The following is a 25,549-nucleotide window of genomic DNA, read 5'->3' on the forward strand; positions in this document are numbered from 1 at the left end:
TCCCGATTCTCTGCTTTCTGTTAGCTAGCCAATTCTCGATCCATGCTAATACATTTCCTTTGACTCCGCGTACCTTTATCTTCTGCAGTAACCTTTTGTATGGCACCTTATCGAATACCTTTTAGAAATCTAAATACACCACATCCATCGGTACACCTCTATCCACCATGCTCGTTATATCCTCAAAGAATTCCAGTACATTTGTTACACATGATTTCCCCTTCATGAATCCATGTTGCGTCTGCTTGATTGCACTATTCCTATCTAGATGTCCCGCTAGTTCTTCCTTAATGATAGTTTCAAGCATTTTCCCCACTACAGATGTTAAACTAACCGGTCTATAGTTACCTACCTTTTGTCTGCCCCCTTTTTTAAACAGGCATTACATTAACTGCTTTCCAATCCGATTGAACCTCCCCAGAGTCCAGAGAATTTTGGTAGATTATAACTAATGCATCTGCTATAACTTCCGCCATCTCTTTTAATACCCTGGGATGCATTTCATCAGGTTAGACCACACTTAAGAGTACTGTGTATAGTTTTGGTTGCCATGTTATAAAAAAGGATAAAGAGGTACTGGAGAGCGTGCAAAAAAAGTTCTACAGGATGCTATCAGAAATGCCAGGTTTATACCCATCAGGACAGGATGAACCTAATAGAGGTCTCTAAAATTATGAAAGGTTTTGATAGAGTAGATACAGAGAGAATGTTTCCACTTGTGGGGAAGAGCAAAAGTAGAGCCCATCAATGCAAGCTAATCACCAAAAAATCAATTCAGAAGAAATATCTTTACCCAGAGAGTGGTGAAAATGTGAACTCGCTTCCACAGGGAGTGGGTGAGGCAAATAGTATAGATGCACTTAAAGGGAAGCTCGATAAGCATACCAGGGAGACCAGAATAGAGAGTTATGCTGATGGAGTTAGATGAGGAAGGATGGGAGGAGGCTCGAGTAGAGCATGGACTGGTTGGGCTGAATTACCAGTTTTTGTGCTGCATATTCTGTGCAAGACATTTTCTGCTAAAATTAATGCATGTGGCTAAAATGGTGTCACCATATTCTATTGAACAATGCTGATCTAAGCTCACTCTCTCGTGCAGTAGTACTGATGGAGTGTTGTATTGTCGGTCATGGCACCTTTCAGTCGAGATATTATCTGAGGCGCCATCTTCCTGTGAATGTGAAAGATCCAGTAGCACTATTCAGAGAAGATCAGGGAGTTTTCCCCATCTGCCGGCCAACATTCATCTTTCAACAAACATCACAGGAAATAGATTATCTAGTTATTTATCTCCTAAATAAAGTTTGAGGAGCCTTGCTGTGGGAAGATGGGCTACCTGTTTGCCTGCACAACAACAATGTGTACACTGCCAATGTAAATTAATTAGTTGTGAGCACTTTTAGACATCCTTGGAAATATGAAAGATGCAAATAAATGTTTCTTTGTCAACCTTTTGGACTATAACCAAGGTTTTACAGTGAGCCTTAATTGATTGTGATGAAACTGCTTCAAGGACCAATAATTATGTAAACACAAAAATTTGAAATCTTAACTTCACCAATTTATCTTCCTCTGCTGAAGGTGTTGACTCTATGCTTGGGGTATGGTTCAACAGATACTCTCTGATAACTCGACTAGGTTGCTATTATTCATGTGAGTCTTGACAGTGAGAGTTAGCAGGCCATTTAATCATCGGGGGTGTAACAGTCAAATCAAGTACAGCCCTTAACCAATGTTCACAAACATGCAGTTCCATGCTGAGATGGTATGAATTTAGACAGTGGGAGGGGGGAGGTTCAGGGTGGAAAGTTGCCGGATGGCAGAAGATTTTGTGTTTGGCAGGGGAGCTCCCTAGGAAGCTGCCACCCCTGTTGCCATCTTACCATCTTATGCCTGCGTCTGCGCACATACAGAGGCTGAACTCCAAGTCATAGTCAGCGTGTTTACTGAGGCGTACGAAAGCATGGGTCTTGCGCTAAACATCCGTAAGACAAAGGTTCTCCACCAGCCTGTCCTCGCCACACAACACTTCCCCCCCCCCCCCCCCCCCCCCCCCCCCAAGTCATCAAGATCCACGGCGCGGCCCTCGACAAAGTGGTCCATTTCCCATAGCTCGGGAGCCTCTTATCAACAAGAGCAGACATTGACAACAAGATTCAACACCAACTCCAATGCGCTAGCGCAGCCTTCGGCCGCTTGAGGAAAAGAGTGTTTGAAGACCAGGCCCTCAAATCCACCACCAAGCTCATGGTCTGCAGGGCTGTAGTAATCCTGAATGGCTCAGAGGCATGGACAGTATTACCTCAAGTTGCTGGAGAAATACCACCAACAATGTCTCCGCAAGATCCTACAAATCTCCTGGGAGGATAGATGCACCAACATTAGCGTCCTCGACCAGGCCAATATCCCCAACATTGAAGCACTGACCACACTTGATCAACTCCGCTGGGCAGGTCACGTCGTTCGCATGCCAGACACGAGGCTCCCAAAGCAAGCGCTGTACTCGGAACTCCTTCACAGCAAGCGACTCAAAGGTGGGCAGAGGAAACATTACAAGGATACCCTCAAAGCCTCCCTGATAAAGTGCAACATCCTCACCGACACCTGGGAGTCCCTGGCCAAAGACCGCCATAAGTGGAGGAAATGCATCTGGGAGGGCGCTGAGCACCTCGGGTCTCATCACCAAGAGCATGCAGAAATTAAGCGCAGGCAGCAGAAAGAGCATGCCGCAAACCAGTCCCACCCACCCCTTCCTTCAATGTCTATCTGTCCCACCTGTGACAGGGACTGTGGTTCTCGTATTGGACTATTCAGCCACCAAAGGACTCATTTTTAGAGTGGAAGCAAATCTTCCTCGAGTCCAGGGGGCTGCCTATGATGATGATGGTATGAATTGCTCAGCTGCTCACTGGGTAAATTCTCTGAGCCATGAGAGGGATAGGTAAGTGCAGACTTAATCATTGAAGCACTTTTGTTTTCTCAGCTAAATAAAATATCTTTATTTAATTACTTGTAAGCACCTGAAAAAGTTTGTGTAGAGCAAAGTTTGATAACTGTTTCTAGTTATCTTGGCTGTGCTATATTCACATTCCTGAATGTATATTTAGGGTAACGTTATATCAAAGCCTCTCTTCAGGTGTACTTAAAAGATTCCTTGACATTATTCAAACAAGAACAAGGGAGTTCTCCTGATATCCTGACCAACAATTGACACCAGCAAAAATAGACTAACTGGTCATTGTCTCTGGAGAGCTGTTAAAACCTCTACAACCATTAATTCAAAAGGGGAGAAGATAAAACATATACAATCTCTGGACAATATCATTGCACCAGAAATATCACATTCTGCATTAAATTTATAGTGAATAGAAATTGGATTGGGAATATGCTGGGGTCTGTTAAAGTGGAGAGATATATCTTTCAACAAAAAAAGACTGACAATAGTTCATTTTTTCAGATTTACTGTTGGATAGCAAAACGCAGCGTTGCTGTTTGATAAATTAAATATATATATTTAAATTGATTCTTTAAGAAATTTCTTTTCAGGTTATGTCATCTTCAGTGAAATGAAATTTGTTGTATTTTCAGACTTTAACTCATGAGATTGGACACATTTTCGGCATGCAGCACTGCCAGTGGTTGCAATGTGTTATGCAGGGTTCCAACCATTTAGAAGAATCTGACCGACGCTCAATTGATCTTTGCCCTATCTGCCTACGAAAGCTGCAGTGTGCCATTAACTTTGACGTTAAAGACAGATATAAGGTAGAGTACAAGTTACTAATCTTTTCATTTTTTTTCTCGGAAGTATTATGAAAGGTTTGAAATAAAAGATGGAGAATTGTTTGTTTTATTGTGAAAATTACATTATTATGATTGATTAGTGCTTTATAGCTTCATCACAGTGGTTTTCTTTCGAATATCTCCTAATAGATAGAGTTTGAAGACAATTATGTTCCTTTGAACTGAAAAATAGCAAGCTTTAATGTCCCCCCCACCTCCCCGTCTCTCTAATTCCCCCCCCCGTCTCTCTAATTCCCCCCCCCGTCTCTCTAATTCCCCCCCCTCTCTCTAATTCCCCCCCCCCGTCTCTCTAATTCCCCCCCCCCCGTCTCTCTAATTCCCCCCCCCCCGTCTCTCTAATTCCCCCCCCCCGTCTCTCTAATTCCCCCCCCCCCGTCTCTCTAATTCCCCCCCCCCGTCTCTCTAATTTCCCCCCCCGTCTCTCTAATTTCCCCCCCCCGTCTCTCTAATTTCCCCCCCCCCGTCTCTCTAATTTCCCCCCCCCGTCTCTCTAATTTCCCCCCCCCGTCTCTCTAATTCCCCCCCCGTCTCTCTAATTCCCCCCCCCGTCTCTCTAATTCCCCCCCCCGTCTCTCTAATTCCCCCCCCCCGTCTCTCTAATTCCCCCCCCGTCTCTCTAATTCCCCCCCCGTCTCTCTATTCCCACCCCCCCGTCTCTCTATTCCCACCCCCCCGTCTCTCTATTCCCACCCCCCCGTCTCTCTATTCCCACCCCCCCGTCTCTCTATTCCCACCCCCCCGTCTCTCTATTCCCACCCCCCCGTCTCTCTATTCCCACCCCCCCGTCTCTCTATTCCCACCCCCCCGTCTCTCTATTCCCACCCCCCCGTCTCTCTATTCCCACCCCCCCGTCTCTCTATTCCCACCCCCCCGTCTCTCTATTCCCACCCCCCCGTCTCTCTATTCCCACCCCCCCGTCTCTCTATTCCCACCCCCCCGTCTCTCTATTCCCACCCCCCCGTCTCTCTATTCCCACCCCCCCGTCTCTCTATTCCCACCCCCCCGTCTCTCTATTCCCACCCCCCCGTCTCTCTATTCCCACCCCCCCGTCTCTCTATTCCCACCCCCCCGTCTCTCTATTCCCACCCCCCGTCTCTCTATTCCCACCCCCCCGTCTCTCTATTCCCACCCCCCGTCTCTCTATTCCCACCCCCCCGTCTCTCTATTCCCACCCCCCCGTCTCTCTATTCCCACCCCCCCGTCTCTCTATTCCCACCCCCCCGTCTCTCTATTCCCACCCCCCCGTCTCTCTATTCCCACCCCCCCGTCTCTCTATTCCCACCCCCCCGTCTCTCTATTCCCACCCCCCCGTCTCTCTATTCCCACCCCCCGTCTCTCTATTCCCACCCCCCCGTCTCTCTATTCCCACCCCCCCGTCTCTCTATTCCCACCCCCCCGTCTCTCTATTCCCACCCCCCCGTCTCTCTATTCCCACCCCCCCGTCTCTCTATTCCCACCCCCCCGTCTCTCTATTCCCACCCCCCCGTCTCTCTATTCCCACCCCCCCGTCTCTCTATTCCCACCCCCCCGTCTCTCTATTCCCACCCCCCCGTCTCTCTATTCCCACCCCCCCGTCTCTCTATTCCCACCCCCCCGTCTCTCTATTCCCACCCCCCGTCTCTCTATTCCCCCCCCCCCCCCCCTCCCCCCTCCCCCCCTCTCTCTCTATGATCTCTCTACCCCCCCGTCTCTCTATTCCCACCCCCCCGTCTCTCTATTCCCACCCCCCCGTCTCTCTATTCCCACCCCCCCGTCTCTCTATTCCCACCCCCCCGTCTCTCTATTCCCACCCCCCCGTCTCTCTATTCCCACCCCCCCGTCTCTCTATTCCCACCCCCCCGTCTCTCTATTCCCACCCCCCCGTCTCTCTATTCCCACCCCCCCGTCTCTCTATTCCCACCCCCCCGTCTCTCTATTCCCACCCCCCCGTCTCTCTATTCCCACCCCCCCGTCTCTCTATTCCCACCCCCCCGTCTCTCTATTCCCACCCCCCCGTCTCTCTATTCCCACCCCCCCGTCTCTCTATTCCCACCCCCCCGTCTCTCTATTCCCACCCCCCCGTCTCTCTATTCCCACCCCCCCGTCTCTCTATTCCCACCCCCCCGTCTCTCTATTCCCACCCCCCCGTCTCTCTATTCCCACCCCCCCGTCTCTCTATTCCCACCCCCCCGTCTCTCTATTCCCACCCCCCCGTCTCTCTATTCCCACCCCCCCGTCTCTCTATTCCCACCCCCCCGTCTCTCTATTCCCACCCCCCCGTCTCTCTATTCCCACCCCCCCGTCTCTCTATTCCCACCCCCCCGTCTCTCTATTCCCACCCCCCCGTCTCTCTATTCCCACCCCCCCGTCTCTCTATTCCCACCCCCCCGTCTCTCTATTCCCACCCCCCCGTCTCTCTATTCCCACCCCCCCGTCTCTCTATTCCCACCCCCCCGTCTCTCTATTCCCACCCCCCCACTTCTCTCTATTCCCCCCCCTCCCTTCCTCCCCTCCCCTCTCCCCCACCCACCCCCGTCTCTCTGTTCTTCTCTCCCCCCCCCCGTCTCTCTCTTACCCCCGCCCCCCCTGCCGTCTCTCTCTTCCCCCTCCCCTCCCCCCTGTATCTCTCTTCACCCCCACCCCCACCCCCCCGTCTCTTTCTTGCCCCCCGTCTCCCTCTCCCTCTACATCCGATGTAAAAATGTTCCAAATAATGCAAAAAATGGAAGGAAATCCAGCTCCAGTGGCAGCGGACCGTTCCACGCGGCTCGTGGTTTGACTTCTACTTCTGACTTCTGGCTTCCTCTTACGTTGCACTGCGCATGCGCAACCGAATCGAGGGCCCATGGTTTAAAAGGTGGCGGAGTCCAATGCGCGCATGCGCAGTGGGACACAAAAAACTAGGACAAAGTCATTTTGTTTTTACATGGAGGGTTGTTAGGACATGGAATACCGTAACAGAAACACTGAGGAAACTGAATTTAACAGCTTTAAAATGGGAGTAAATGAATATTTTAAAAAGGAAATTTTAAATGATTTTATGCGGTAATTGCACTAGGTTCTTTCAAAGAACCATGCAAGTGGGCTTGATCAGATTACTATCTTCTGTGTTGTAAAATTCCACTGTTCCTTGAAACTCTAGTGTGTTACTTATGGATTTATATAGATTGGCCTCACTTTCTTTCCTGGGTGGCCAGTTTTCAGTCCATCATCATCGGAATGTTATTTTTGGTCATTGAGATTGGGGAGAATTGAAGAAAAGCTTGAAACAATATCAAAAGATAACAAAAGTATAAAATCAATTAGAAGAGAAAATACTCGGACATAACCACTGAAGAAGAATACGCTTATCTAGAAGCAAGCAGGAAAAAATGATATAAAAAAAATTCATGGTTAATACTACTGCCAAAGTGTTTAGTATAATCATAAAACATATCCAAATCTTATGTTTTCTGATTAACTTTTATATTACTTTTTAAATTTAGGATTTTCTCTTGCTGAAAAAGATACAGCAATATGCAAGGTTAAAAAAATGGGACTGTAAGAACAGTATTGAGTATCAGGAAATAAGAGACATTTGCAAATGCAGTAGGGTAGTCATGATCAATACAATATCATACACGTAAGGTGTACTATGTAGAAGAAGCTAACACCTGAATCACCAGCCCTCAGTGTAGGGAATGCTGAAACAGGTGACTGGAATTGTTGCTTAAATTGTTCTCTTCTCCCCTCCCATCCACCTACTGGTAGAGAAGACTCAGCAAGGATCAACATCGGAAATGTTTTTTAAACTTCCTGTTGAAAAAGAACCACAGATTCCCTGACAAAAAATGGCAAGCGAATAAGAGACCGTTTTCATGATTAAGTATTGAGGAAGTGAAACTGTTTCGTTTTGTCAGCTGATTTAACTATTGCAATGCACCTAAGTGGTCAGGAGAGGACGCTAGTGAACACCTTAGCTTTGTTTACTGAGAGTTGGTGGAATATAATGTTATGAGCACTGTTTACACTAAGATCGATTACATGCCTACTTAGAAAACTAGTAATTGCTGACTACTCAAAAACAGCCTTGAATAATACAAACTTTTACATTGAAGATGTAGTCAGAAAAGGGCTTATCACTTTTGACGGGAATGGTAGCATTGTGGTTAAATTGCCAGACTAGTAATCCAGAGGCCTGGACTAATAATCCGGAAATGTGAGTGCAAATCCCACCTCGGCAGCTGTGGAATTTAAATTCAGTTACATTTTTTTTAAATCTGGAATAAAAAGCTAGTGTCACTAATGGTGACCATGAAACTACCAGATTGTCACAAAAACCCATTTGGTTCACTAAGGAAATCGCCTATATGACACTCCAAACACACCGCAAAGTGGTTGACTCTTAACTGCCCTCCGAAATGGCCTAGCAAGTCACTCAGTTGTAACAAACCGCCACAAAAAACCATAATAAGAATAAAACCGGAAGGACCACCCAGCATCAATCTCGGCACCGGCTTCGGACACAATAACGGCATACCCAGCCCAGTTGATTCTGCAAAGTTTTCCTCACTAACATCTGGGGACTTGTGCCAAAATTGGGAGAACTGTCCCACAGACTAGTCAGGCAACAGCCTGACATAATCATACTCTCAATCATATTTTTCAGCCAATGTTCCAGACTCCTCAATCACTATCCGTGGATATGTCCTGTCCCACCGGCAGGACAGACCCGTCCAAGGTGGCGGCACAGTGTTATACAGTCGGGAGGGAGTGGCCCTGAGAGTCCTCAACATTGACTCATGGCTTCAGGTCAAGCATAGGCAGGGAAACCTCCTGCTGATTACCACGTACCGCCCTCCCTCAGTTGATGAATCAGGAACCCTCCATGTTGAACACCACTTGGAAGAAGCACTGAGGGTAGCAAGGACACAGAATGTACTCTGGGTGGGGGATTTCAATGTTCTTCACGAAGAGTGGCTCTGTAGTACCACTACTGACCGAGCTGGCTCCATGAATATCCCCATCATCAATGATGGCAGAGCCCAGCACTTGAGTGCAAAAGACAAGCCAGAAGCGTTTGCAACCATCTTCAGCCAGACGTGCCGAGTGGATGATCCATATCGGCCGTCTCCTGAGGTCCCCACCTTCACAGAAGTCAGTCTGTAGCCAATTCGTTTCACTCCACGTGATATCAAGAAGTGGCTGAGAGCGAAGGCCCCGACAGCATCTTGGCTGACCTGCTGAAGATGCGCTCCAGAACTAGCCGCACCTCTAGCCAAGCTGTTCCAGTACAGCTACAAAACTGGTATCTATCCAACAATGTGGAAAACTGCCCAGGATACATCCAATCCGGCCGATTACCGCGCCATCAGTTTACTCTCAATCATCAGCAAAATGATGGAAGGTGTCGTCGACAGTGTTATCAAGCGGCACTTACTCACCAATAACATGCTTACCGATGCTCAGTTTGAGTACTACCAGAACCACTCTGTTCCAGATCTCATTACAGCCTTGGTCCAAACAATGGACAAAAGAGCTGAATTCCAGAGATGAGGTGAGTGACTGCCCTTGACATCAAAGCAGCATTTGACAGAGTGTGGCAGCAAGGAGCCCTAGTAAAACTGAAGTCAATGAGAATCAGGGAGGAAACTCTCCACTGGCTGGAGTCATACCTAGCACATGTTGGTCAATCATCCCAGCCCTAGGGCATCGTTGCAGGAGTTCCTCAGGGCAGTATCCTGGGCCCAACCATCTTCAGCTGCTTCATCAATGACCTTCCCTCCATCATAAGGTCAGAAGTGGGGATGTTCGCTGATGATTTCACAGTGTTCAGTTCCATTTGCAACTCCTCAGAAAATGAAGCAGTCCATGCCCGCATGCAGCAAGACCTGGGTGACATTCAGGCTTGGGCTGATAAGTGGCAAGTAACCATCACACCACACAAGTGCCAGGCAATGACCATTTCCAACAAGCGAGAGTACAACCACCTCCCCTTGATACTCAACGGAATTACCATCGCTGAATCCACCCGCCCCCCTCCGGATCACCATTGACCAGAAACTTAGCTGACCCAGCCACATAAATACTGTGACAACAAGAGCAGGTCAAAGGCTGGGTATTCTGCGGCGAGTATCTTGCCTCCTGACTCCCCAAAGCCTTTCCACAATCTACAAGGCACAAGTCAGGAGTGTGATGGAATACTCTCCACTTGCCTGGGTGAGTGCAGCTTCAATCAGGATGATTCTATCCTGCAGGGTTATGGACCTAGAGCTGGAAAGTGGGATTAGGCTGGATAGCCTCTTGTTGGCCGACGCAGACATGATGGACCAAAATGACCACCTTCCGCGCTGTAAACGTCTATGATTCAACAACACTCGAGAAGCTCGACACTATCCAGGACAAAGCAGCCCGCTTGATTGGCCACCTTCAACATTCACTCCCTCCACCACTGGCACATCATGGCTGCAGTGTGTACCATCTACAAGATGCACTGAAGCAATTCACCAAGCCTTCTTCGGCAGCACCTCACAAACCCGCAACCTCTACCACCTGGAAGGGCAGCAGGCACATGGGAGCACCATCATCTGCAAGTTCCCCTCCAAGTCACAGACCATCCTGACTTGGAAATATATCGCTGTTCCTTCGTCGTGGGTCAAAATCCTCGAACTCCCTCCCTAACATCACTGTGGGAGCTCTTTCACTGCAAGGACCGCAGCGGTTCAAGAAGGCAGCTCATCACCAGCTTCTTGAGGGTAATTAGGGATGGGCAATAAATGCTGCCTTTGCTAGCGATGCCACATCCTGGAACAATAAAAAAAAAATATGTGGAATAAACTTCCAGGAAGAGTAGTGGTGGTAAAAACACTAGAATCATTTAAGAAACAATGCTACAAGAAGGAAGGAAGGAATTAGGATCTCTGTGGATACATGAACTGTGATGGGCCAAATTTTGTGTAATTCAAATTGGGGGTATATCCAGTCTTCTGTCTAGTATATTGCAGGGGGTAGAAAAAGTCCATGAGACTTGTGGGGATCAGGCCATGTAAAATGTCTTCATGTCTCTAACTGATTTGTATGTGTAAAAGTATCAAATTAGCAGCAGAGAGAGAGACAAGTTACCTTCATTGACATCTGATGCAGTTTAACGGAGTAGGAGATAGTTGTGTGAAATTATGCTAAAGATTTGGTGTGTTCTTATTGTGTGTGGAGTATAGTTAATGTAGACAAAAGATAAAACATCTACTTCATAAAGTTTCTTTCATTCTTTACATTTTTTTACATCCTCCATACATAATCTCAGCTTTTCACCCCTTTGGTCGCGAGGTTCAGGATTAATAGTTAACCATTTTCAGTTTAGCAAGCAAGTCGAAACTAACTGACACAATGGTGTAGGTCCTGGGGCTTTAACAGGAACTGGAATAAGAAACCACTTGTGGCACTTGCATATCTGCAATATCATGACAGCATTTTTATGTGCGTGCTAGGTTTTAAAGAAAAAAAGAAAGCCTTACATTTATATGGTGCCTTTCATGACCACCGGACATCCCAAAATGCTTTATAGCCAATAAAGTACTTTTTGAAGTACTGTTGTAATGCAAGAAACTAGGATTGTTTTACTGTATGGTAAATGAAGAATAGATCATTCAAAAAATAACCTGAATTCTTCATATACCATACTAGATAATCTTTTTATTAGGAATTATTCCATGATCCAAGGTTCGCTATTGGGAGCACTCTTCACAGGAGCCACATCTTGGGAAAATGGATGGACAGAAAATCACAGGCTGTGTGCTCGCAGTTTCCCAAAGTTACTATCTGCTGAGAGCTCCAGATATTAGAATGAGCCCTATTTTAATATCAAGTAGTGAGCAGGTCAGTATTTGAAGTTGAGTGAATTTAGATCTAACTGTTCAGAAGTATATATCCTAGTTCTTAGTCTCTGTTACCATTTTGTATTTCAGGCATTATTGAGGTGGATTGAGGAAGATTCTGATCCTGATTTTTGGTTAGAGCTGTGCTGGTATCTCATAAACCTATGGATGCATTCAAAGAATGGAAGGAGTGGTTGTTGCAGTGTCTGCGATTTTTGGAGTAATGAATTTTAATAAATGTGTATCTCTGAAGGCAATGGTCAGGTGTGGGAATCTTTGGAACTCTTAAAAAGGCTTTCATTGCTCATGTTGTGTAAGTTCCACTAAATCCTTTATGATGTGATTAGGTGCTGACTAACTATAAAATCTTAAATAAGTGGTGATGATATAAATCAGTGGCATTTCTGGTTTGTTACTGGAAGAGTCTTGGGATATTTAGTATCTTTTAATAATGATGTGAAGATATTTTTAACATACAAAATTGTTGAAAATATTATGCTGTGGTTATCATAATGCTGCTTTGAAAAATTAGTTATGCTAATCAAAAGAATTACAATGTCTCGCTTATATAAGGGGAAGTTCTGCAGTGGTCTGTACTGGTCATACATGTTCACAAGCAGTGCTGAGCGGTTGGGAAATCTCAGGAGTAGGCCTTGCACCTACTTGATGCTGCGATCTCTCAGACTGGGTTATTACAATGCGACTGTGCTGCTGCCAATCGAAGCTTTCATAAGAACATAAGAAATAGGAGCAGGAGTAGACTATACGGCCGCTCGAGCCTGCTCCGCCATTCAATGAGATCATGGTGGCACTACATCAACTTCACTTTTCCGCCTTATCCCCATATTCCTCGACTCCCTTAGTGCCCAAAAATCTATTGATCTTAGTGAATATACTCAACGACTGAGCATTCACAGCCCTTTCGGGTAGAGAATGCCAAAGATTCAATGGTAATGCAGCATCGACTCATGTAAGGCTGAAATTATGCTGACAAGTTAAAAGCATTTGGAACCTCACTTCCTGGGATTTCATAGTGAGTTTTCTTAAAGGTCCATTGATGAAAGAGATAGATTATTTTGGCTTTTCGGGTTGCTTTTGTTGCATTTATTTTTGCTGCTTGTTGTGGAAAACCTGAAGGAAGACCTGGGAAAGGTATTGTTCTCAACTTTATATACACAACGTTCGTACTCCCGGGCCCAACACAACTGCTGCACATAAAGATTAATGTCAGTTTTTTTTTAAATGAGTGGGGCACCTCAAAGATTAGCCTTGGGGTCTATAATATTTATAATGAGGTTGTAGAAAACAGGACCTCCCAAGTTTGCAGTCGATTGAGGCAGATCAGATGAGCAATGCAGCCACATTCAGAAGTGTCATTTAAGAAATTGGGTTAGTAGATCCCACATACAGATCAATGTAGAAAAATAGGGGCCTAGAAATCCCGGTCCTCTCCTTCCTGCAGGCGCTTGACAGAAAAAGGTAAAAAAAAGATGCATACCTACCTGTTCCTGCTGTGCCCACCAGCGATCCCGATCCTGAGGCCTCCCCTTCCTGCGCATCGGAGCGCGTGCACGTGAGGACATCCGTATGCTGGAGCTGGAATCACATGGCACTGGGCAACCAATCCAGGTACAGTATTTTCTCATTCATAATAATGGGAACTCTAAGTAGGAGTTCCCATTATTATGATTGAGAAACACCCCACCCAAACACAAGTAGAAAAAAAAATAGGAAAGATACACTACATATTTGAGATTAATTTAAATTAAAGTTAATAAATGTCATATTAAAAATAATTGTATTCAGATTTTTTAAAAGTTTTTTTAGTGATGGTTTAAAATAAACTTATCTTAATGGACAGGGTTTATAAACATTAAAATGTGTTTTTAAAATTTTATTTTACTATATTTTTGTATGTTTTAAAACTCTTATGCCTGTAAAAGTAGGACTATGCACCTGCTTTTACCAGGCGCAAGAGTTTTCAGGACATCCGCTGGGCAAGGTAATGAATAAATACCGCTCTTGCCCGTGCGAATGTCCTGGCTGTGGAGATGCGGAAGATCTGTCAAGCCAGAGCTTGACAGATCGGAAAAGCCGGTTTTCAGCGCATGCGCATTGTGCACTGAAAATCGGCTTTTGTGATGCCTTCCCGGTCCGTACACACTCAGTATGGACCCGGGGAGGCCCGGATTTCTAGGCCATAAAATTTGTATGGGAACAAAGAATCAAAAGAATGTTGTAGTTATGTATTGAACAATAAAAGACATTTTTTGTCATTGTGGAAGAATTGTTAAAGCTATTGGCCCATGGATGGCTGCATTAAAAAAAATCAAAGTCTTGGGTTGCATTAGAAGAGAGATGCAATACAAATTACCAGATATAACGTGTTGCATGGGGAGAGGAAGACCTAATTTGAAATGTTGTGTGCACTATTGAACACTATACCATAGAAAGATATTATATCCCTTAAAAGATGCAACGAAGGCAATTAAAGTGACACTAGGGGCCCAAGTTTCCACATGATTTTCGCCTGATTTTTAGGAGCAACTGGTGGAGAACGGACTATCTTAGAAATCGCAATTCTCCACATTTTTTTTTCGGCAGTGAGGTAGAACAGTTCTACTTTAGAACAGAATTTTTTCTTCAAAAGGGGGCGTGTCCGGCCACTGACGCCTGATTTCAAAGTTTCCACAGTGAAAACGTACTCCAAACTAAAGTGAAGATTTTTGTAGAACTGAAAAAACCTGTTCTACACATTAAAAAATCAGGCGCAGGTTACAAATTAGGCGTCCAGAACGAGGTGGGGGGGGGGGGGGAAAGGGAACTCATTAAATTCTACAATCAATCCTTATTTATACTTCTACAAATATTATACAAATAAATCCAACCTGAATAAACATTTATAAGCAAAGAAAAGATTAAATAAACCATCTTCCTACCTGTGTGAAAGTGCTTCAGCCATCGTTCGAAGGAAACCGCCATTTGTTGCCGCGCAGGGGAGGGAGGGGAAGGAAACAGCGGCTTGTTGCCGCGCAGGGGAGGGAGGGGAAGGAGACAGCGGCTTGTTGCCGCGCAGGGGAGGGAGGGGAAGGAGACAGCTGTTTGTTGCCGCGGAGGGGAGGGAGGGGAAGGAGACAGCCGTTTGTTGCCGCGGAGGGGAAAGAGACAGCGACTTGTTGCTGCGCAGGGGAGGGAGGGGAAGGAGACAGCCGTTTGTTGCCGCGGAGGGGAGGGAGGGGAAGGAGACAGCGACTTGTTGCTGCGCAGGGGAGGGAGGGGAAGGAGACAGCCGTTTGTTGCCGCGGAGGGGAGGGAGGGGAAGGAGACAGTGAGAAGGGAAGCCTCAGTGCTGATGTGCTGATGGCAATGTGATTTTATTAAAAAATGTTCAAAAATTAAACAGCTACAAAGAACTACAAAAATGGCCGAGTGCCAATGTTTTTTTTCACACTGAGCATGCGCGAACGCTCCAACGCGCACGCGCAGCGTTGCCGGCAGGAAAAAAACTAATTTAAATAGTACCCGCCCCCTCCCACTTACAAAATCGGCGCGAGTGTAGGCTCCGCCCCCCTGGGCGCCGCGCCAAACAGACAAGGAGCTGCAAAGCGCTCGAGAATAGCGCGTTTTTTTTCTGGCGCCGTTTTAGGCGCGATAAACTGGCGCCCAGCTCGGAGGGGCGCCCGTTTTTTATCCTGTGGAAACTTGGGCCCAAGAACTCAGGAAATTTAAGTTGATGAAATTGGTCTTGTTCTCATTGCACAATGCTAGATCTAAAATAGCCTGTTCCCAAGTTGATTCTACGTGTATCAAGCAGGTGACAATGCATTGTTCACCAGGGCTAACAATTTCATCACTTTCCATATGGGAAGCTAGCAGTAGAATAAGGGATTAGTGCAGTTTTATTTCAGATGACAGGATTCCCTGAAGTCCAGAGTATTTATTGCAGCCATGAAATCCTGATGATCCCTCGGTTACAATTCTGTTGTAGTTTGGAGTCTAAGACCTCTGTAAGCTGTATTCTGAACTATCACCAGATATATTGCGACTGGGGCATAGAGACACTTCCATAGAGTTGTTGAATGCTCCATGATGGACTGTAGTTCTGATAAGTGGTCATGCACAATTTCACAGATGTAGATGCTGCTTAAAGCTTGGAATGGCGTGTTGTTTTGTGGATCATATCATGCCAAGATTTAATAGAGAAAATCTGAGGATATTCTAAATTCTGCCTAATTACTTTTAAAGGTCAGTATTTATATAGCGCATTCCCTCAGGTGAGGTAAAGTTTATGATAGGGTGAATTAATTTTGTTTTTGGAGGAGCTTAATTTTAGAGGTTAAGCTGTTTTAGCTAATTGACTTTGACAGCGAATGTGGCAGAATGCAGCAGTTAGATTTTCCAACTTACAATCAATATGGCTACAAAATTTAGGTCCAAAATCTACATTTTATTTAAATTATAATTTTTTATTACTAGGCCTTTTTAAATTAAGGAATTATAAACAACTCTGACAAGCTTCTTACCAATCACGTGATATTTAAAATCTGGCAAACCACACTTCCTGTTACTGTATGAATTTAAGCTGCGCAGATGTTTGCTCTCTAAGTAAGTACTGATTTTTTTCCAAACCTTTTAAAAATGTAGATTCTTCATAGTTTGCAGGACATACTTTTGCAGCAGTTTACTTCGGGGCTGAAGGGTTTTTTTTTTAATATGGGGAACACAGTAATAGATTTGTTGTAAAATTGAAATGGTAAGTCAAACATTCTTCTCGCCCTGTATATGCTTCTTTTGACTTAAACTCTGTTCCACCAAACTTGAGTTTTAGATTCTGTGTTCTATTCAAAATATCACACTGTTAAAGCTAATAGAAGCTTGCATTTTCTAAATGCACATTGTACAATATTATTGTGAATTTACATATATATATATTCTCAGGGTGTGTGCAAAGGCAGAAGTTTTTGCCCATCCCGAATTGCCCTTGAGAAGGTGGTGGTGAGCTGCTGAACTGCTGCAGTTTGCATGGTGAAGATATTCCCACAAAGCTGTTAAGTATGGAGTTCCAGGATTTTGACCCAGCGCCAATGAAGACACAGCGATATATATTCAAGTCAGGATGATGTTCCCTAAGCCTGCAGTGCTTGTCCTACTAGGTGGTAGAAGCCATGGGTTTGGAAGGTGCTGTCAAAGAAGCCTTGGCGAGTTGCTGCAGTCAGTGTATCTTGTAGATGATACAGACTGCAGCCGTGGTGTGCTAGTGGTGGAGGGAGTGAATGTTTAAGGTGGTGGATAGCGTGCTGATCAAGGGGACTGCTTTGTCCTGGATGGTGACTAACTTCAAGAGTGTTGTTGGAGCTGAACTCATCCAGGCAATAGAGTATTCATTCACACTCCTTGTGCCTTGTAAGTGGGGGAAAGGCTTTGGGGAGTCAAAATTCGGAGGTGAGTCACTTGCCGCAGAGTACTCAGCCACTGACCTCTTGTAGCCGAAGTATTTGTGGCTGCTCCAGTTACGTTTCTGGTCAATGGTGACCCCCCCATTATCATCATCATAGGCAGTCCCTCGGAATTGAGGAAGACTTGCTTCCACTCTAAAAATGAGTCCTTATGTGGTTTTACAGTCCAATACGAGAACAACAGTCTCTGTCACAGGTGGGACAGATAGTTGTTGAGGGGAAGGGTGGGTGGGACAGGCTTGCTGCGTGCTCATTCCGCTGCCTTTGCTTGATTTCTGCATGCTCTTGGCGATGAGAGTCGAGGTGCTCAGCGTCCTCCTGGATGCACTTCCTCCACTTAGGGCGGTCTTTGGCCAGGGACTCCCAGGTGCATTTTATCAGGGACACTTTGAGAGTGTCCTTGTAATGTTTCCTCTGCCCACCTTTGGCTTGTTTGCCATGAAGGATTTCCAAGTAGAGCGTTGCTTTGGGAGTCTCGTGTCTGGCATGCGAACAATGTGGCCTGCCCAGCGGAGTTGATCAAGTGTGGTCAGTGCTTCAATGCTGGGGATGTTGGCCTGGTCGAGGACGCGTGCATCTGGTTGGTGTGTCTGTCTTCCCAAGGGATTTGTAGGATCTTGCAGAGGCATCGTTGGTGGCATTTCTCCAGCGACTTGAGGTGTCTACTATACATGGTCCATGTCTCTGAGCCATACATGAGGGCGGGTATTACTACAGCCCTATAGTCCATGAGCTTGGTGGCAGATTTGAGGGCCTGGTCTTCAAACACTCTTTTCCTCAGGTGGCCGAAGGCTGCACTGGCGCACTGGAGGCGGTGTTGAATCTCGTCGCCAATGTCTGCTCTTGTTGATAAGAGGCTCCCGAGGTATAGTAAATGGTCCACGTTGTCTGGGGCCGCGCCATTGATCTTGATGACTGGGGGGCAGTGCTGAGCGGCGAGGACAGGCTGGTGGGAGGACCTTTGCCTTACGGATGTTTAGCGTAAGGCCCATGCTTTCATACGCCTTAGTAAATACGTTGACTATGACTTGGAATTCAGCCTCTGTATGTGCACAGACGCAGGCGACGTCCGTGTACTGTAGCTCGACGACAGAGGTTGGGGTAATATTGGACCTGGCCTGGAAACGACAAAGGTTGAACAGGTTCCCACTGGTTCTGTAGTTTAGTTCCACTCCAGTGGGGAGCTTATTGACTGTGAGGTGGAGCATGGCAGCGAGGAAGATTGAGAAGTGGGTTGGGGCGATGACACAGCTCCGTTTGACCCCGGTCCGGACGTGGATTGGGTCTGTAATGGATCCGTTGGAAGGATCACGGCCTGCAAGTCATCGTGGAGCAGACGGAGGAGGATGGTGATGAACTTTTGGGGGCATCCGAAATGGAGGAGGATGCTCCATAAATCCTCGCGGTTGACAGCGTCAAAGGCCTTTGTACGTTCAAAGAAGGCCATGTATAAGGGCTGGTGCTGTTCCCTGCATTTTTCCTGCAGCTGTCGCGCTGTAAAAATCATGTCCGTTGTGCCCCGTAGGAGACGAAGTCTGCACTGTGACTCCGGGAGGAGCTCCTCAGCCACAAGGTTGAGGAGGACTCTAGTGACGACTTTCCTAGTGGCTGATAACAGGGAGATTCCTCTGTAGTTGCCCCAGTCGGACTTGTCCCCTTTTTTAAAGATGGTCACGATCACTACATCTCTGAGATCTCCCGGCAAGCTCTCCTCCCTCCAGATGAGAGAAATGACGTCATGTATTCGCGCCAACATTGCCTCTCCGCCATACTTCAGTGCCTCAGCTCGGATTCCATCCCCTCCCGTAGCCTTGTTGTTCTTAAGCTGTCTTATGGCTTTTTCTACCTCGTGCAGTGCTGGGGTTTTACTGAGGTTGGAGGTGGGTAGCATGCTGCGGGATGGAGTCGAGAACACTCGAGTCAAAGGCAGAGTCTCGATTGAGGAGATCTTTGAAGTGCTCCTTCCAGTGAGCCCTGACTGCCTCGGTGTCCTTGATGAGTGTTTCCCTGTTCTTGGCCAGCAGTGGGTGGGGCCTTGGGTGTTTGGACCGTAGGTGGCCTTGACTGCGATGAAGAATCCTCGCACATAATGACTGTCAGCCAGCTGCAGTATCTCCTGTGCTTTCTCCATCCACCACCTGTTCTTTAGGTCCCAGGTTTTTTGTTGGACCTCAGCCTTAAGCCGTCTGTAATGCTGCCTTGCTGCTCCCGAGTTGGGTTTTTGTTTAAGGCTCAGAAATGCCCTGCGCTTGCGATCTATTAGCTCTTGGATCTCCTGGTCATTCTCATCAAACTAGTCCTGGTGTTTCCTGGTTGAGTGACTGAGCGTCTCTTTGCAGGCACTGGTTATGGAGGCCTGGAGTGCAGACCAAGCACTGTAGGCATTCTGTGTCTCATCAAGGCATGCCAAATTAGCTGTGAGGCGCTGACTGTAAAGGGCTCTCTTAGCTGGGTCTTTAAGTGCTCCGGCATTGACTTTTTTGTGGCATTGTTTCTGCTGCCCCCCTCCGCTTTGGGGCTGTATTGATGTCAATGATGGATCGGATTAGGCGGTGGTCCATCCAGCAGTCGTCAGCTCCTGTCATGGCGCGGGTGATGCACACATCCTTGTGATTCCTGGCTTGGACCATGACATAGTCGAGCAGGTGCCAGCGTTTTGAGTGAGGGTGTTGCCACGATGCCTTGTATTTGTCCATCTGGCGGAACAAGGTGTTGGTGATGACAAGTTCATGTTCGAGACATTTTGTCAAGAGTAGGGTACCGCTGGAGTTGGCTTTCCCTACCCCCTCTCTGCCAATCACGCCTCCCCAGAGGGCTGTGCCCTTGCTGACCCTGGCGTTGAAGTCACCGAGAAGGATCAGTTTGTCGTCCGCAGGGACGCGGGACAGGGATTTTTCAAGGTTGGAGTAAAAACCCTCTTTGGTCTCATCTGTCGCATTGACTGTTGGGGCGTATGCACTGATGACTGTGGCGCATTGATTCCTGGATAGGCTGAGTCGGAGAGTCATGAGATGTTCGTTAATCCCGCAGGGGGAGTCTTTCAGGCGGTTGACCAGCTTGTTGTTGATGGCAAAATGGACTCCGTGGAGGCAGTGGTCAATGGTGACCTCCAGGGTGTTGATAGTGGGGGATTCAACACTGTTAATGCCATTGAATGTCACGAGGAAATGGCTAGATGGTCATCGCCTGGCACGAATGTTACTTGCCACTTATCAGCCCAAGCCTGGATATTGTCCAGGTCTTGCTACATGTGGGTGTGTACTGCTTCATTATCTGAGGAACTGAACACTGTGCAATCATCAGTGAACATCCCTACTTCTGACCTTATAATCATCGTCATCATAAGCAGTCCCTCAGAATCGAGGAAGACTTGCTTCCACTCTTAAAATAAGTCCTTAGGTGGCAGTTCAGTCCAATACGAGATGGAGGGAAGATCATTAACGGAGGCAGCTGAAGATGGTTGGGCCTAGGACACTGCCCTGAGGATCTCCTGCAGCGACATTCTGGGACTAAAATGATTGGCCTCTAACCACCACGACCATCTTCCTTTGCACTAGGTCTGACTCCAGCCAGTAGAGAGTTTTCCGCTGATTCCCAGTGACTTAAATTTTACTAAAGTCAAATGCTTCCTTGATGTCAAGGGCTGTCATTCTCATCTTACCTCTAATTCAGCTCTTTTGTCCATGTTTGGACCAAGACTATAATGAAGTAGAGTACTGTGTACAGTTTTAGTGTCCGTAGTTAAGGAAGGATATACTTGCATTGGAGGCTGTTCAGAGAAGGTTCATTAGGTTGATTCCGGACATGAGGGGGTTGACTTATGAAGATAGATTGAGTAGGTTGGGCCTCTACTCATTGGAGTTCAGAAGAATGAGAGGCAATCTTATCGAAATGTATAAGATAATGAGGGGGCTCAACAAGATGGATGCAGAGAGGATATTTCCACTCATAGGGGAAACTCAAACTAGAGGGCATAGTCTCAGAACAAGGGGCCGCCCATTTAAAACGAGATGAGGAGGAATTTCTTCTCTCAGAAGGTTGTATATCTGTGGAATTCTCTGCCCCAGAGGGCTGTGGAGACTGGATCATTGAACATATTTAAGGCGGAGATAGACAGATTTTTGAGCGTTAGGGGAATAAAGGGTTATGGGGTGCGGGCAGGGAAGTGGAGCTGAGTTCATGATCAGATCAGCCATGATCTTATTAAATGGCGGAGCAGACTCGAGGGGCCAAATGGCCTACTCCTGCTCCTATTTCTTATCTTTTTAAGTCTGGAGCCAAGTGGTCCTGGCGGAACCGAAGCTGAGTATCAGTGAGCAGGTTTTGGTAAGTGCCACTTGATAACACTGCCGTTGCTATCTTCCATCACTTTGCTAATGATTGAGAGTAGGCAGATGGGGCAGTAATTGGCTGGTTTGGATTTGTCCTGCTTTTTGTGGACAGGACATATCTGGGCAATTTTTCACTTTGTCAGGTCGATGCTCGTGTTGTTGCTGTACTGAAACTGCTTGGCTGGAGGCACAAGTTTTTAGCACTATCGGGTATGTTAGCATAGTGGTTATGTGGAGACAAGAGTTCAAATCCCACCACAGCAGCTGTGGAAAATGGAATTTAAATTCAATTAATTAAATAATTTGGAATAAAAAGCTAATATCATTAATGGTGACCATGGCCCCAAGTTTCCACACGCGGCGATAAAGGCGCCCCTCAGAGCTGGGCGCCTGTTTTTCACGCCGAAAACGGCGCCTGAAAAAAACCGCAGTATTCTCGAGCTCCTTGGAGCTCGATGTCTGCTTGGCGCGGTGCACAGGGGGCGGAGCCTACCACTCACGCCGATTTTGTAAGTAGGAGGGGGCGGGTACAATTTAAATGAGGCTTCTTGGTGCCGGCAACCCTGCGCGTGCGCGTTGGAGCGTTCGCGCACGCGCAGTCTGAAGTAAACATTGGCACTCGACCATTTTTAAAAGTGCTGCAGAAAAAGTGAAGATTTGTTTCTTGGACCCCTGCAAAGGCTTGCATTTTAATTTTCTTGATATTTCTGTGTGTGAGGGAGTGCTTTTAGCAGCACTGCTGAATAAATCACCTGCTGAAATCAGTGAGTTCAGCTTTTCACTGCTAAACTTGCAGAACCGGTGCCTGCAAATTAAGGACTGTGTATTTGGAGAAATAAAAGTGGCAATTCAACTTTGCAATGGATCAACTTCCACCAAGAACAAAGAATTTCTTGCATGAGGAAGCAAACCATTGCATAATATGTGGTGCACCCATTCTGCAAATTTAAATATAAAGATGTCGATGTGGCTGCCTCTCCCTGTCCAAATGGCCTCAGTCAGTCCCCCTCACAGCTCGAAGGCTGCTGCTGTTCTTTCTTCGGCTCCCGACCAGCCACTGATGCCGCTGCAATCCCATGGCCGAATGGCCTCAAGTCCGTCCGGGTGCTGCATCTTCGCGGGGAATGAAGGCCTGCCTCAAGCACCAAGGCTGCTTGCTGCCTGCCCCTGCCGTCGAGACCGACGCCACACCGCTGCCTCAAGCACTGAAGCTCAGCACCAAGGCTGCTTGCTGCCTGCCCCTGCCCCCGTGACTGACGCCACACCGCTGCCTCAAGCACTGAAGCTCAGCACCAAGGCTGCTTGCTGCCTGCCCCCGAGACCGACGCCACACCGCTGCCTCAAGCATTGAAGCTCAGCACCAAGGCTGCTTGCTGCCTGCCCCTACCATCGAGACCGACGCCACACCGTTGCCTCAAGCACTGAAGCTCAGCACCAAGGCTGCTTGCTGCCTGCCCCTGCCGTCGAGACCGACGCCACACCGCTGCCCCAAGCAATGAAGCTCAGCACCAAGGCTGCTTGCTGCCTGCCCCTACCATCGAGACCGACGCCACACCGCTGCCTCAAGCACTGAAGCTCAGCACCAAGGCTGCTTGCTGCCTGCCCCCGAGACCGACGCCACACCGCTGCCTCAAGCACTGAAACTCAGTACCAAGGCTGCTTGCTGCCTGCCCCTGCCGTCGAGACCGACGCCACACCCCTGCCTCAAGCACTGCAGCTCAGCTCGAAGGCTGCTTGCTGCCGCTGCCGTCGAGACACTGACGCCACACCGCTGCCTGAAAGGCCTGCCTGAAGCACTTTCACACAGGTAGGAACATGGTTTATTTAATCTTTTCTTTGCTTATAAATTTTTATTCAGGTTGGATTTATTTGTATAATATTTATATAAGTATAACTAAGGATTGATTGTAGAATTTAATGACTTCCCTTCCCCCCCCCCCCCACCTCGTTCCCGACACCTAATTTGTAACCTGCGCCTGATTTTTTAAAGTGTAGACAAGGTTTTTTCAAGCGTACAAAAATCTTCACTTGCTCCATTCTAAGTTAGTTTGGAGTACGTTTTCACTGTGGAAACTTTCAAATCAGGCGTCAGTGGCCGGACACGACCCCTTTTGAAAAAAAAATTCAGTTCCAAAGTGAAACTGTTCTACCTGACTAGAACTGCAGAAAACTAAATATGGAGAATTCCGATTTCTAAGATACTCCGTTCTACACCAGTTGCTCCTAAAAAATCAGGAGCAAATCATGTGGAAACTCGGGGCCTAAGAAACTACTGAATTGTCATAAAAAAACCTTCTGGTTCATTAATGTCCTCTAGGGAAGGAAATCTGCCGTCTTTACCAGGTCTGGCCTATATGTGATTCCAGACCCACAGCAATGTGGTTGACTCTTAACTAACCTCTGAAGTGGCCTAGCAAGCAACGCTGTTGTATTCAAGAAGGCAGCTCACCACCACCTTCTTGAGGGCAATTAGGGATGGCCTTGCCGGCGACGTCCACAACCCGTGAATGAATAAAAAGAAACTGCAGCCGGAATGTTGTTAGAGCCCACAGCCTTTGCTGCATCCAGTGCGCTCAGCTATTTATCATATGTAGTGAATCGAATTTGGGCAAAAATTTGGCAGATGGAGTATAATGTTGGAAAGTGTGAGGTCATGCACTTTGGCAGAAAAAAATCAAAGAGCAAGTTATTATTTAAATGGAGAAAGATTGCAAAGTGCCGCAGTACAGCGGGACCTGAGGGTACTTGTGCATGAAACACAAAAGGATAGTATGCAGGTACAGCAAGTGATCAGGAAGGCCAATGGTATCTTGGCCTTTATTGCAAAGGGGATGGAGTATAAAAGCAGGGAAGTCTTACTACAGCTATATAAGGTATTGGTGAGGCCACACCTGGAATACTGCGTGCAATTTTGGTTTCCATATTTACGAAAGGATATACTTGCTTTGTAGGCAATTCAGAGAAGGTTCACTTGGTTGATTCCGGGGATGAGGGGGTTGATTCATGAGGAAAGGTTTAGTAGGTTGGGCCTCTACTCATTGGAATTCAGAAGAATGAGAGGTGATCTCATCGAAACATATAAGATTATGAGGGGGCTTGACAAGATGGATGCAGAGAGGATGTTAGAGTTGTAAATCTGTGAAATTCACTGCCTCAGAGAGCTGTGGAAGCTGGGCCATTGAATAAATTTAAGACAGAAATAGACAGTTTCTTAAACGATAAGGGGATAAGGGGTTATGGGGAGCGGGCAGGGAAGTGGAGCTGAGTCCATGATCAGATCAGCCATGATCTTATTGAATGGCGGAGCAGGCTCGAGGGGCCGTATGGCCTACTCCTGTTCCTATTTCTTATGTATTGGCTGAAGTGAAGGTGGGGACCTCAGGGGGAGGCCAAAATTAATCATCCACGTGCCACGTTTGGCTGAAGATGGTTGCGAACACTTCAGCCTTGTCTTTTGTGCTCCCGTCCCGGGCTCCACCATTGTTGACGATGTGGATGTTCATGGAGCCCCCTCCTCCCGTTAGTTGTTTAATTATCCACCACCATTCATGACTGGATGTGGCAGGACTGCAGAGCTTTGATCTGATCCATTGGTTGTGAAATGAACAAAGTATCTATTGCCCTGGAAAATGTCTACTCCTTTGCAAATAAGGGACTCTCAGGCTACAAAACCCATCATGGTATGTCCACTGACACCCTGTAATTAATTGAGACCTGGTTCACTGACTGTGATTCTTTTTCAATCATTGAGGCTGCTGCTTCCAGCCACAAGTTCCATATCCAAACCACTTTGGCGATAGTATAGTTTTCATCTTTAGGGCTCACCGTGTTCGTATTCCTCGAGACACCTTTTTACTTCTTTGTGAACCTCCTTTCCTGCTGCCCCTCCTTCAAAGTTATGATTATCTACTGCCCTTTTAAGCCCCTGCCAACATCTTTGCTGGAATTTTTTCCCTATTTTCCTCACTTAGTCTTTGCTCCAAGTGACTCCTCATCATTGGCAAATACAACTTAAATTTCTCTCCACAGTCTTCTTTGACTTCTCTTCCCTTCTGTCCTCACTTAACCTCATCCTGTATGTCAACTTCCTGTGTATGGCCACCTGAGAGATTTTACTGACAAGGCC

At 46.9% G+C, this 25,549-nt stretch overlaps 1 protein-coding gene across 3 annotated transcripts in view; it reads left to right on the top strand.

Moving 5' to 3' along the window:
• Positions 1 to 3,592: 3,592 nt before the first annotated feature.
• LOC139226742 (arylsulfatase G-like) overlaps positions 3,593 to 25,549 on the top strand; it is a 244,584-nt gene continuing 222,627 nt past the window's right edge. For 2 of the 3 annotated variants that reach the window (XM_070857718.1, XM_070857717.1), the window contains exons 1-2: positions 3,593 to 3,765; positions 11,727 to 11,949. The gene's annotated coding sequence lies outside the window, so the exon portion shown is untranslated. The remainder of the gene's footprint in view (positions 3,766 to 11,726; positions 11,950 to 25,549) is intronic. The other variant, XM_070857720.1, reaches the window with a different exon arrangement.

This window comes from Pristiophorus japonicus, chromosome 16, assembly GCF_044704955.1.
Source record: "Pristiophorus japonicus isolate sPriJap1 chromosome 16, sPriJap1.hap1, whole genome shotgun sequence".
Taxonomy (NCBI): domain Eukaryota; kingdom Metazoa; phylum Chordata; class Chondrichthyes; family Pristiophoridae; genus Pristiophorus; species Pristiophorus japonicus.